A 13355-nucleotide genomic window follows, 5' to 3' on the forward strand; every position below is an offset into this window, starting at 1 on the left:
CAAGTGATTTTCAACTCACTAGCCTGTATCAGAAATCACTTTTAACATTAAGATTTTTAATTCATTTAGAATTTTTATTTTATACTATGAGTGGTTTAACTGAATTGACTCTCATACAAATAACCAATTACAGAATGATTAAAACATTTATTTTTCACTGAACTATGTTAAATTCTCATATATACATAGAACTGTATTACATTTATATTAATTTGAAATAGATTAAAAATCTTACCTCAGTCAAGAATAATTCGATCAAATTTTCTTTTTTTTCCCCCAAGAAAAGGCCCTGTGCATTTTGTATCAAATTGATTTCCGGCTTTTTGTTATTTGATTTGCCATGAGTGAAACACCAAATATTGCTAGTACCAGTATTATTTTATATAATACACACCCCTTATGGAACCACCTTATCCAATTATCCTATGAATTCTAACAGTCTTTTCCTATAAAGTTTCTGGGTATGTAATCATATAATCTATAAGTAGTGATAATTTTGTCTTTTCTTTCCTAATAATTAGACCTCATTTCTTTTTATCTTATTGTTAGCTTGAATCAACTTCAAAATAGTATTTTTAACAACAATGGTCTTATTCCTGATTTTAATAGGAATGATTTCATAATTCACCATTTAAAAGCTTACTCTTAGATTTCAGTAAATATTTTTAACAAATATTTTTAACATTCAGCTATCTTCCTTTTATTTAAAAAAAATTTTAGGAGTGGCTTCTAAATGACTTTATAGCACGTTTTGATAATGTATCAGTCAGTTCAGTCGCTCAGTTGTGTCTGACTCTTTGTGACCCCATGAACTCCAGCATGCCACGCTTCCCTGTCAATTACCAACTCCCAGAGCTTACTCAAGCTCATGTCCATTGAATTGGTGATGAAATCCAACCATCTCATCCTCTGTCTATCCCGTTCTCCTCCTGCCTTCAATCTTTCCCAGAACTGGGGTCTTTTCCAAGTAGTCAGGTCTTCATATCAGGCGGCCAAAGTACTGGAGCTTCAGCTTCATCATCAGTCCTTCCAATTGAATATTCAGGACCGATTTCCTTTAGGATGTCTCCTTGCATCTCCTTGCAGTCCAAGAGACTCTCAAGTCTTCTCCAACACCACAGTTCAAAAGCATCAATTCTCTGGTGCTCAGCTTTCTTTATAGTCCAACTCTCACATCCATACATGACCACTGTAAAAACCATAGTTTTGACTAGACAGACCTTTGTTGGCAAAGTAATGTCTCTGCTTTTGAATATGCTGTCTAGGTTGGTCACAGCTTTTCTTCCAAGGAGCAAGTGTCTTTTAATTTCATGGCAGCAGTCACCATTTGCAGTGATTTTGGAGCCCAAGAAAACAGTGTCTCTCACTCTTTCCATTGTTTCTCCATCTATTTGCCATGCAGGGATGGGGTAGGATGCCATATTCTTAGTTTTCTGAATGTTCATCTTTAAGCCCACTTTTTCACTCTCCTCTTTTACTTTCATCAAGAGGCTCTTTAGTTTCTCTTCACTTTCTGCCATGAGGGTGGTGTCATCTGCATATCTGAGGTTATTGATATTTCTCCTGGCAATCTTGATTCCAGCCCAGCGTTTCTCATGATGTACTCTGCATATAAGTTAAATAAGCAGGCTGACAATATACAGCCTTGACGTACTCCTTTTCCTATCTGGAACCAGTCTCTTGTTCCATATCCAGTTCTAACTGTTGCTTCCTGACCTGCATATAGGTTTCTCAAGAGGCAGGTCAGGTGGTCTGGTATTCCCATCTCTTGAAGAATTTTCCAGTTTGTTGTGATCCACACAATCAAAGGCTTTGGCATAGTCAATAAAACAGAAGTAGATGTTTTTCTGGAACTCTCTAGCTTTTTCGATGAGTCAGCGGATGTTGGCAATTTGATCTCTGGTTCCTATGCCTTTCCTAATCTAGCCTGAACATCTGGAAGTTCTTGGTTCACACACTGTTGAAGCCTGGCTTGGAGAATTTTGAGCATTACTTGGCTGGTATGTGAGATGAGTGCAACTGTGTGGTAGTTTGAGCATTCTTTGGCATTGCGTTTCTTAGGGATTGGAATGAAAACTGACCTTTTCCAGTCCTGCCGCCATTGCTGAGTTTTCCAAATTCGCTGGCATATTGAGTGCAGCACTTTCACAGCATCATCTTTTAGGATTTGAAATAGCTCAATGGAATTCCATCACCTCCACTAGCTTTGTAGTCATGCTTCCAAAGGCCCATTTGACTTTGGACTCCAGGATGTCTGGCTCTAGGTGAGTAATCACACCATCGTAGTTATCTGGGTAATGAAGATCTTTTTTCTATAGTTCTTCTATGTATTCTTGCCATCTTTTCTTAATGTCTTCTGCTTCTGTTAGTTTCATACTGTTTCTGTCGTTTATTGTGCCCATCTTTGCATGAAATGTTCCCTTGGTATCTCTAATTTTCTTGAAGAGATCTCTAGTCTTTCCCATACTACTGCTTTCCTCTATTTATGATAAAACATAACTATATGGTTTTTCTTTTAATTTGCTGATGCTGTCAGTTACTATTTTTTCTCATTTTGATCCATCCTCCATTCCTGCAATAAACCCTACCTGTTCATATTTTATTAATTTTACTACTTTGTTCATTGCTCAGTATTTCATGTGGAATTTTTATGAAAGAAATCACAATATGACTGAAATTTTTCCAGTAGTTTAAATTACGGATTTAAATTAACTTTACGCTAATTGTATATGGTCTAGAATAGTTTGAAAAACAACTTATCTAGTCTTTGAAAGTCAGCTAGAATTCAGATCACCAGGTGCTTGTTTAGATGAAAGATTTTTGAGTATTTAAAATTTTCTTCTGTTAAGCCTTTTCATTCCTTCATCTTCCTGTATCAATTTGATTCATTAACGGTTCACCCATAAATTATCCATTTCCTCTAGATTTTCAAGCATAAGCAAAGCGCTGTATATAGTCTCTTTAAAATTTGTCTCCTTTCCCATTCATGCTTTTTATCTTTTGTTCCTTTAACCCGGCTTTACAGGGTTTCATCTATTTTACTCATCTTCAACTCCTCCCCAAATCCACTTTTAGTGTTATATATCCTTTCCACTATTTTGTATTCTATTTTATTCATTTCTGAATTTACCTTTACTAATTATATCCTCTTATTTTCCGCTGTCTTATTATTTATTGTTATTTAAATTGAGCAGTAATTAACTTACTGCCTTTATTTCCATGTTCATTTGTCAGTTTTTTCTTTAATAATAATAATTTAAGGTATAATACTAACTTTCTTCTCAGTATAGCTTTAGCCATATATCATAGGTTTTAGTATGAAGTATTTCCCTCTTTATTTCTTGATAATTTATAATTTCAATATTGACTTCTTCTTTGACTCAAGGGTACTTAAGATTTTTCTCAATTATTAGCTATATAAAATGACTTGTGAGTCATCTTTTTCTTGCCACTGATTTATTGTTTATTAGACTGACTGGAGACTGCTGCCTACAAATGCTATTATTTTGAATTTTTAAAAGTTTGCCTTGTAATCAAGAACATGACTAATTTTCATAAATATCTGACTGAAATTTTTAAAAAAGGAAAAAGTGCATAAAGTTGTAAAACAGGTATATAATATGCTAATAGCTGTTTATATTATTCAGATCCTCGGTGTATCTGCTAATCTTTCTACTTGATGAAATGTAGAAAGTCTCCTGTTTACTGCATATTTACAATAGGTCATGTAAGTGCCACATACATATCTGTGTTTGTGTGTGTGTATGTGGTTTAATCTTCACCAACTGTGAGGTAGGTATCACTTCCTTTTTTAGAGTTAAGGAAGATGGGACTTCAAAAACGGCAAGTAACTTTCCTAAAAACACAGATCAAATGGCTGAGCCAGAATTTCAAGTCATATTTGTTCTCAGTGCTCAAGCTCCTAAGACCATGCTCCTACCTCTGTGTAGCTTTCACGATCTAGTGTACTTAATACCAGTCTTCGTTTCACAATTATTTTCTATTAAGTTCCTAAATAACCCTTCTCTTTAACTAATTCCCTCTTCACTCTTCCATACAAACTATTTTGTACTTCTGCTCAGAATTCATCGCCTTTTTGAATGCCCCATCCTTTTCCCCCTCTGCTTTGGTATACTTTAAAGCCCAATTCTGTTTCCTCACATAAAAACCTTCCTAAATTTGTATCACAAGTCATAGGGGGAAACAATCTTACTTAAAACTGGCAAAAAAAAAAAAAAAAAAAAAAGGCAAAAAATGAATGTACTCAGGAATTATTGTATGCTTAAAGAATCATATTGGCTATGACTATGACATCAGCTACTAATGTTTAAATGTCCCTTTAAATTGCTATTGTTTTTAAACAACAACAAAAATATCTATTTCCCACAAGCCATTAATGAGTCTTCCTGCTAATTGTTCAGTAAATACAACTTGGTTTAACTGTTTTCTAATTATTCCATTTTACTTTGGCAAGTTTTGTTTCCCACCTTTACTTTTTTTGGTATTACTTTTTAAAAATGGTTATTTATTTTTTTAATTTATTAATTTTAATTGGAGGCTAATTACAATATCGTATTGGTTCTGCCATACACTGACATCAATCTGCCACGTTGTTTCCCACCTTTAAGACAAGGTTTGTATCTAATAGTTTCGTGATTCCTGAGATACTCAGTGCAAGTCAGAAAAAGATAAATACATGCAGGAATAAACAGCCACAGAGAGCAAAGAAGAGTAAAAAGAGGGCACAAATTCAGAGACTGTCCAAGATGACTTTCCCATTAAAAAAGTAAGATGATAGGTTTCTTTCTGTACAATTCAAATCAAGAAACGTTTGAAAACTAATTATTCCCAAGACACCATGCAAATATTACAGGGAAGTTTTATGGGGTGAATCAGGTTTCCCAAAATATGTTGAGTCACAAGTAGCTAATCCCTGGACCTTGTGAAAAATGGCCTCACTTGGAAACAGGATCTTTGCAGATATAATCAAATTAAGATAAGGTCCTATGGGATTAGGACTGGCCCTAAACCCAATGACTGGAATCCTTAAAAGTAGGCCACGTGAAGAAATGAACAGAGACACAGGGAAAATGCCAAGCGACAATGGGGGCACAGACTGGAGTGAGTCAGCTGCAACCCAAGGAACGCCAGAGAATGCCAGCAACCACCGCGAGCCAGGGAGAAAGGCGGGGAACAGAGTCTCACAGTCTCCAGAAGGTTTCAACTTGGCCGACACTGTGACTTTGTACTTCCAGCCCCAGTCCTGTGAGAGAATCCATTTCTGTGGTTCTAATCCACGAGTATGTGGAACTCTGTCACAGCAGCTCTATAATACTGAAAAGATAAACTGACATGTTCCTTATTCTCAGTATCTTATGATCTAGCAAATGGATAATATGCCAGTAGAAAGGAGAAACAGGTTCCGTATACAAATAAATCAGACATTCTTGTCTCATCTTACATTCCCGTGGCTCATTTTAACTGCAGTCACTGCTGCACCAAACAGCTCACGGAAGATATAAACTCACAGGACACTGACTGCACCAGGCATCCTTTGCTTTCCGTTCCAGGATCTCTGTGACACCCCAGTGTGGGTCCCCAACATCCATGCATGTACAGCCTACGTAAGATTGAACACGAGTTGGGACTGAAGGGGAATGGGAGCTAGTACGTATAATCCTTTTCCTTAGGTAAACAATTTTACACCGCTCCTGTGCAAGTCCTGGCTTTCAAGTTGTCTTGGTGATCAGCTTGAGAACACATACTGGCTGTACCTGTTCACTATTTAACATCTTCTAAGCCACTACTCTTGTTCCTGGGTCACTTCACAAAGCAAGTATTTCACACAAGTCTTGTCTCAAGATTCCGACTCACAGGAGACTCAGGCACACAAACTGCTGTTGTTGTTGAGTCATTAAGTCGTGTCCAACTCTTCTGCAGTCCCATGAACTGTAGCCTTCCAGGCTCCTCTGTCCATGGGATTTCCAGGCAAGAATACTAGAGTGGGTTGCCATTTCCTTCTCCAGGAGATCTTCCCGACCCAAGGATCAAATCTGTGTCTCCTGCTTGGCAGGTGGATTCTTCACCACTGAGCCACCTGGGAAGCCCCAAGATACAAATAACTGACAATTCAAAGGCAAGTTTGGGTTCAAGAGACTGACAGAGTTTATGAGAGTCACACCTTGCTGAGACAATTGGAGGTAATTGCATAAATGTGGCCTGGAACCACACTGCGGCTAGGTAACATCACAGTGTGAGGAAGATGAGGTTCGGATAGAGTACCCACAGAAATGGTGTAACAAGACTCAAAGGTACAGCCACACTGCTTTAATGTTTCTCAGCTTCTATTCTAAACAATGTCAGAAGTAGCTAATATACCAGCATAAATCAAATGATAATAAAACCAAGACTCTAAAAATAGCTAGTGGAACATATATTTCAATATTCTTCAATGGATATCTGGTTACCATCTTAGTCATTATTATATACCATACTATAAACAAATTTGGTGTGAATTTACTCAAAAAAGTAACATTCATTCACAAAAATAAAACTTAAAAAAAAAAAAAAACTTCAGAATTGCATGTGTACATCTGAAAAAAGAAAAAGAACTGTATGTGCATGCCTACAGTACAGCAGTCCCACAAACATGTCCATGTCCTAATCCTGGAAAGCACGGCTAAGGGGACTCTGTGGATGTGAACCAAAAAAGTTTCTTAATATTGGGAAAATTTCCTGAATTATGTGGGGAGACCTGCTGTAATCACAAGGGTTCTTATAAGAAGCAAAGAGAAAAGTCTGAGTCAGAGGAGATGTGGAGACAGAAACAGAGGGTCAGACAGAGGTTTACTATGTTGCTTGCATAAAGATGGAGAAGAGGCCATGAACCAAGCAATGCAGCTGGACTCTAGAAGCTGAAAAAAGCAGGTAAATGGATGCACCAAACAGGCTCTGGAGAAAGCATAGCACTGCTGCTATCATGATTTTGGTCCAATGAAAACCATTTCAGACTTCTGATCCCCAAGGTTGTAAGATAATAAATTTGGGCTGTTTTAAACACTAAGTTTGTGATAATTTGTTATAAAAACAATATGAAAAATATCCTATAATCCAGTGATCCCTCTTCCAAGGATAAATTCCAGTGAAATCTCACCAGACATGAAGTGATCTTGAAATACATCCACAATTTCTTTGGCCTTATACCTTCAAACACTGGAGCTTAATCCATCTCCTCTCGTGTGGTCTAGACTAAGTGACTCACTGCTAATGAAGAGAATATGGCAGAAGTGATGGAGCATGACTTTCAAGACTATCTTGTGAAAGGCTTCCTTCCTGCTCTTTCTCTCTGGGATCACTGGGGGAAGCCAGTAGCAGTGTCATGGAGACTCTCAGGCAGGCCCTTAGAGCAGCTCATGGCAAAGAAGTGAGGCCTTGTGCCAAAAGTCAGGAGCAACAGACTATGAGTGAGCCATTTAGAAGTGAATCCTCCAGTCTAGTCAAACCTCCAGACGACTGCAGGCCTGACTAACAGCTTAACTAACTTTATGAGAGACTGTGAGCCATATAACCAATTATGACATTCCTGAATTTCTACCCCAGAGAAACTCTGAAGTATTAAGGATTTCTTGTTTAAGTCACTAAGATTCGGGGTAATTTATTATATACTGATACGTTACTAAAATAATCAATAAGAAGTTCCATACGAGGATGCACACCATAGCAAAGTTTGTGGTAAAAGAGATTTGGAAAAAAAAACCTTAAGGACCTTCCCATCTGACAGATATTACAGAACATTACATAGCAGACTTAGTACCACAAACCAGATAGATCTTAAAAACAGTATGGAGGGACTTTGCTGGCAGTCCAGTGGTTAAGACTCCACGCTTCTAATGCAGGGGACATAGGTTCACTCCCTGGCAGAGAAACTAAGATTACACATGCTGTGTGCGTGCGCGTGTGCTAAGTGACTTCAGTCGTGTTCGACTCTTTGCAACTCTATGGACTGTAGCCCACTAGGCTCCTCTGTCCATGGGATTTCCCAGGCAAGAACAGTGGAGTGGGTTGCCATGCTCTCCTCCAGGGAATCTTCCCAACTCAGGGACAGAACCACCGTCTCCTGGATTGCAGGCAGATTCCTTACCAATGAGCCACCAGGGGAAGCCCCATGTTGCATGTGGTAGCACCCCCCAACAAATATTTTTTTAAATAGTACTGATTACTATTTTTTAAATAGTATTAAGAAAATAAAAAAGAGTATTGAGTTAAAAATGTTAAAAAGTTATACAAATTAAAAACATAAATTTGGTACAATACTCCAAAGAAGAAAAAGTAGGAACCAAAAGGTATTTCCACATCCGTGTTCAGAGCAGCATTATTCATAAAACCAAAAGATGAAAGCAACCCAAGTGTCCATCAAAAAATGAATGGATAAACAAATGTGGTATACACACACTGGAATATTCAGTTCAGTTCAGTCGCTCAGTTGTGTCCAACTCTTTGCGACCCCATGAATTGCAGCATGCCAGGCCTCCCTGTCCATCACCAACTCCTGGAGTTCACCCAAACTCATGTCCATCGAGTCGGTGATGCCATCCAGCCAGCTCATCCTCTGTCATCCCCTTCTCTTCCTGCCCCCAATCCTTCCCAGCATCAGAGTCTTTTCCAATGAGTCAACTCTTCACATGAGGTGGCCAAAGTATTGGAGTTTCAGCTTTAGCATCAGTCCTTCCAAAGAACACCCAGGACTGATCTCCTTCAGAATGGACTGGTTGGATGTCCTTGCAGTCCAAGGGACTCTCAAGAGTCTTCTCCAACACCACAGTTCAAAAGCATCAATTCTTTGGTGCTCAGCTTTCTTCACAGTCCAACTCTCACATCCATACATGACCACTGGAAAAACCATAGCCTTGACTAGATGGACATTTGTTGGTAAAGTAATGTCTCTGCTTTTGAATATGCTATCTAGGTTGGTCATAAATTTCCTTCCAAGGAGTAAGTGTCTTTTAATTTCATGGCTGCAATCACCATCTGCAGTGATTTTGGAGCCCCCCAAAATAAAGTCTGACACTGTTTTCACTGTTTCCCCATCTATTTCCCATGAAGTGATGGGACTGGATGTCATGATCTTCATTTTCTGAATGTTGAGTTTTAAGCCCACTTTTTCACTCTCCTCTTTCACTTTCATCAAGAGGCTTTTGAGTTCCTCTTCACTTTCTGCCATAAGGGTGGTGTCACTGGAATATTATTCAGCCTCAAAAAAGGTGGAAATTCTGACAGATACGACAACATAGATGAACCCTGAAGACTTATCTTATACGAGTTTCTAAGGGAAGTCAAATTCATAGGGAAAGAAAATGGAATGGTGGTTGCCAGGAACTGGGGAGGAAGAAATGGAGAATCAGTGCTTACTCAGTGGAGTTTCAGTGTGGGAATGTTAAAAAGAACTAGAGATGAATTGTGTGATACATTCACAACAATAGTTAATGCCACAGAACTATATATACACCTAAAAATGGTTGAGCAGGTAAATTTTATGTATGTATATTTTACCACAATTAACAAAAAGCCTCATTAACTACAAAAAAGACACAAAATGCTGAACATTTCACAAGAATTAATGCATATTTAAGAACACGTGTGAATGAGTGCCTATAAGGGGAGTGGGAATAAAGGGGTGCAAGCTTGCCTTGTCGGACTGATGATGTCATGATTTGATTTACAAAAATAATTTTCAAGAACATACCTAATACTTAACAAGTGAGATGTCATCTATACCAAAACAAGAAATGATCTGTGTAACTTTCCTTCTAACGTTATGGAAACCAAGTACCACAAATTGTTGACTATTACAGCTAGAAGATCTAGAAATCACTTCATCTTTTACATTCAAGGCACTTAATACTTCAAAAGAAATTTAATTTCAGAATTATCTGCTATTCCAAGCAGATTTTACAAGGCATTGTGTTTCAAACAGCAAACTACCACATTCCTTGACATTAGAAGACATTTTAGATAACATAAATCTTTAAAGATTGTAGGAGTAGCCAAAGCTGTGTTTTCAATGCAGTAGCAATAATATTTCAAATAGTTCTACTGTAAGTTTCTTGGAGGTTAGTTTCCATGTCTTGTACCTTTATATTGTCTGGCATTTAGTAGGTACTTAGCTGCGCAGTCGGAAACGGCAATGGCACCCTACTCCAGTACTCTTGCCTGGAAAATCCCATGGACGGAGCCTGGTAGGCTGCAGTCCGTGGGGTCGATAAGAGTCAGACACGACTGAGCGACTCCACTTTTACTTTTCACTTTCATGCGTTGCAGGAGGAAATGGCAACCCACTCCAGTGTTCTTGCCTGGAGAATCCCAGGAACAGGGGAGCCTGGTGGGCTGCAGTCTCTGGGATGGCACAAAGTCGGACATGACTGACGCGACTTAGCAGCAGCAGCAGCAGCAGCAGCAACTACGTAGTGAATGTACTTCCTCAAGTCATCTTCTCTACATCATATTACCCTATCCTATCCTGTGTACTAGGTGAAATTACACTCGGAGATTGGTAAAAAAACAAAGCGGGGGAGGTCAAAATTAAAGAAAACATTTAATATAAGAAGACTGCTAAATTATGTGAGATTACTTTTAAAAATAAGAGAAATGGCAAAAATCGAAAGAGCAAGGCATGAAAGACCGCAATTAACAGCTTTGATTCACTTCACAGACATACTTAGGAATATTTAACTTCTGAACTCCTCAATAGCTCAATTCTGACCATATCAATTGTAAAAGTGTTAGATGCTCAGTTGTGTCCAACACTGACACAACCCCGTGGACTGTAGCCTGCCAGGCTCCTCTGTCCATGGAATTCTTCAGGCAAGAATACTAGAGTGCGTAGCCATTTCTTTCTCCAGGGGATTTTTCCAACCCAGGGATCAAACCCAGGTCTCCTGCATTGCAGGCAGATTCCTTACCATCTGAGCCACCCATATTAATTAACAATAATTTCAAAGACCACTAAAGCCAACAGTATAGTCTTATATTAGGTATTTCATAATAAATATAAAAGAAAAGAAATCAACTTTTCGTACTTTAGCTCTTTCTTATTTAATCCCCCTAAAATCTCAATCTAATATTATTCTGTTTAGCACAAGTATTAATTTGATTAATAAGATGATCTTTAAAAAGTATGTTATGAATGTCATTATGAAAACTGCTGCATCTCCACTTGCTTAGCTACCACGTATTTTACAAATTCACGTATTTTACACCACAGCTAAAAACTCAAAACCGAGATTTCTTTTTCATTCAATGAATGATTTGTTGATTTATACTGCTTTTCAAGTAATTTCTGTTACATATTATTTTGTATGTTATGCAACAAGCGACATTATAAAATAGTTTTACAGACTTAGAACAAAACATAAGACTTACATTCTTTATGTCCTTATATACAATACATGACCTTGTATAAAGTCACAATATACGTAATTAGGAATAATTTATCATTTAAAATGAAAATCACGCTACACCGAGCTGTTTAAATAGTAAAACAAAATAATTTATATAAAAATAAGAACCATAAACTCTCAAAAACTGTACCAGAGTTCAAAGATATGAATGGCATTAGCTATTAAATTTCACTTAAATTTTTCTTTAACTTATTGGAAAAATATATCAAAGGATCTTCTAGAAAATTTAGATATACTACAAAAAACAAACATTTCATTTAAAAATTTAATATAACACCATTAATTCTAGGTACAATTTTCATCAGATTTTAAAAAGAGATTCTAAGGACTATTAACCCTGATATACATGATTAATAATTCTTAGAGCAAAAATAGTTTTAAAAATAAAGAATAAAATTGCTTATTTATCAGTGAAAACCAGGCTAGTTTTATTCAAGTTCAATTCCTTATCTTGAAAAAAAATTTCTAAAACAAAAATAAAAGGTTCTTTCAAGACTTTCTAATACATAATGAACACTACTTAAGATACATTGACCCTGGGGTGCTTTACAAAGCCACTGCCATTCTGATCAGAGAGTAGGGAGGTGTGACAAGCTGGCTACCATAAATATGCATAAAGATAAGACAGCATTTAAAACTATACTCAATCTGAAAACATGTTTTTAGACATTTAATGAAAGGAACAAAAAACAGTGCAATGAAAACACTCAATATCAAGAGTATACCTTATGAGTATTCACTAGACAGAAATATATCTAAAAGAAAAATCATGGTGCTTTAATTTGAAATATTTGCCTATAGACTTTATTCAATGATACCTAAAAGTGACCAAAAAGTAATAGAAATACTTAATACAGATCTTAAATATTAAGCCTATGAAAAAATTTATCACAATAATTTTTCCCAAAGTAATTTACATTATAAAGTGATTTACTCTTGAATAACCTAATTAATAGCAGAAAGCTATGTTAACAAAGGAAAAGATCCACTGCTTCATACATAATTTATTAAGATTTCCTACAGGATTTATCTGAAGCAAAGAATTTGAACATCTCTTCTGTGATATAGAATCAAAGTGTCTGATACATTCCACTGTCAAAACATTCATAGCCAGATATTCTTCCTACTTTTAAAAATCTAAATAATTTCTTCTATACAGGTTGTAATTATAAATTATGGCTTTTTATAAAAAGACTTCTACCAGCAGCATTGCTGCAAGGGTTCTTACTCCTCTGCAGTTATCATTTCAGCCTGGGTGGGAGAAAGCATTGCTGCAGTCATTTGCAAAAAGGCACTAGGGTTGTGACTTCAAAGTAACAAAGGCACTGGTATCTTTTTGCCACCCTATTCACAGGCAGTTCACTGAGACCGTTTGCAAAGGCAGGCTCTTTGGTAACCAAAATTTCATCAATCAACCAAAGCCACCACTCAAGCTCTGCAGTACCTGCCTCCACCTCTTCCTCCTCTCCCAAGCTGCCCTTTCCACAAGGTTCACATCAGCCATCAGCAGCAGCTTTGTATCCCCTCTCTTGGCTACCACTGCATGTGTCCCTGTGGCCAGGGAGGAAAAGAAGCCTTTCAATGGGCTACAGCTTTCGCCCCTGCCATGAATATGCTCCATTCTTTGTTGTCCTCTACCCGTTTCCTTAGATACTGTTATTCCACTCTACTCTGTCAACAGGCATTATAAAAACAAAACCTCTTTCTACCTTCAAAAACAGCTTTCTCTCACCAGTCTCCCCTTAACACTCGTACCCCTCCCCCTTCTCCCTCTTCTGTCAAAAACCCAGGATCAGAAGCACAAGAAATCCATCTCCGGTGCTGCAGTAGGGGGAAGGTGGGGGGAGACGCCCCTGCCTTTTCGCTTGGCCTGTGGCTGCAGACCCTGTGCCAAGGTAA

The 13355-nt window shown here is 37.5% G+C and overlaps 1 protein-coding gene across 10 annotated transcripts in view; it reads right to left on the reverse strand.

Annotated features, from left to right (window-relative positions):
- APC (APC regulator of WNT signaling pathway) overlaps positions 1-13355 on the reverse strand; it is a 131903-nt gene that overhangs the window by 82798 nt on the left and 35750 nt on the right. The gene's annotated exons all lie outside the window — the stretch shown is intronic.

The sequence above is a fragment of the Bos indicus genome, chromosome 10 (assembly GCF_029378745.1).
Source record: "Bos indicus isolate NIAB-ARS_2022 breed Sahiwal x Tharparkar chromosome 10, NIAB-ARS_B.indTharparkar_mat_pri_1.0, whole genome shotgun sequence".
NCBI classification, from domain to species: Eukaryota; Metazoa; Chordata; class Mammalia; order Artiodactyla; family Bovidae; genus Bos; species Bos indicus.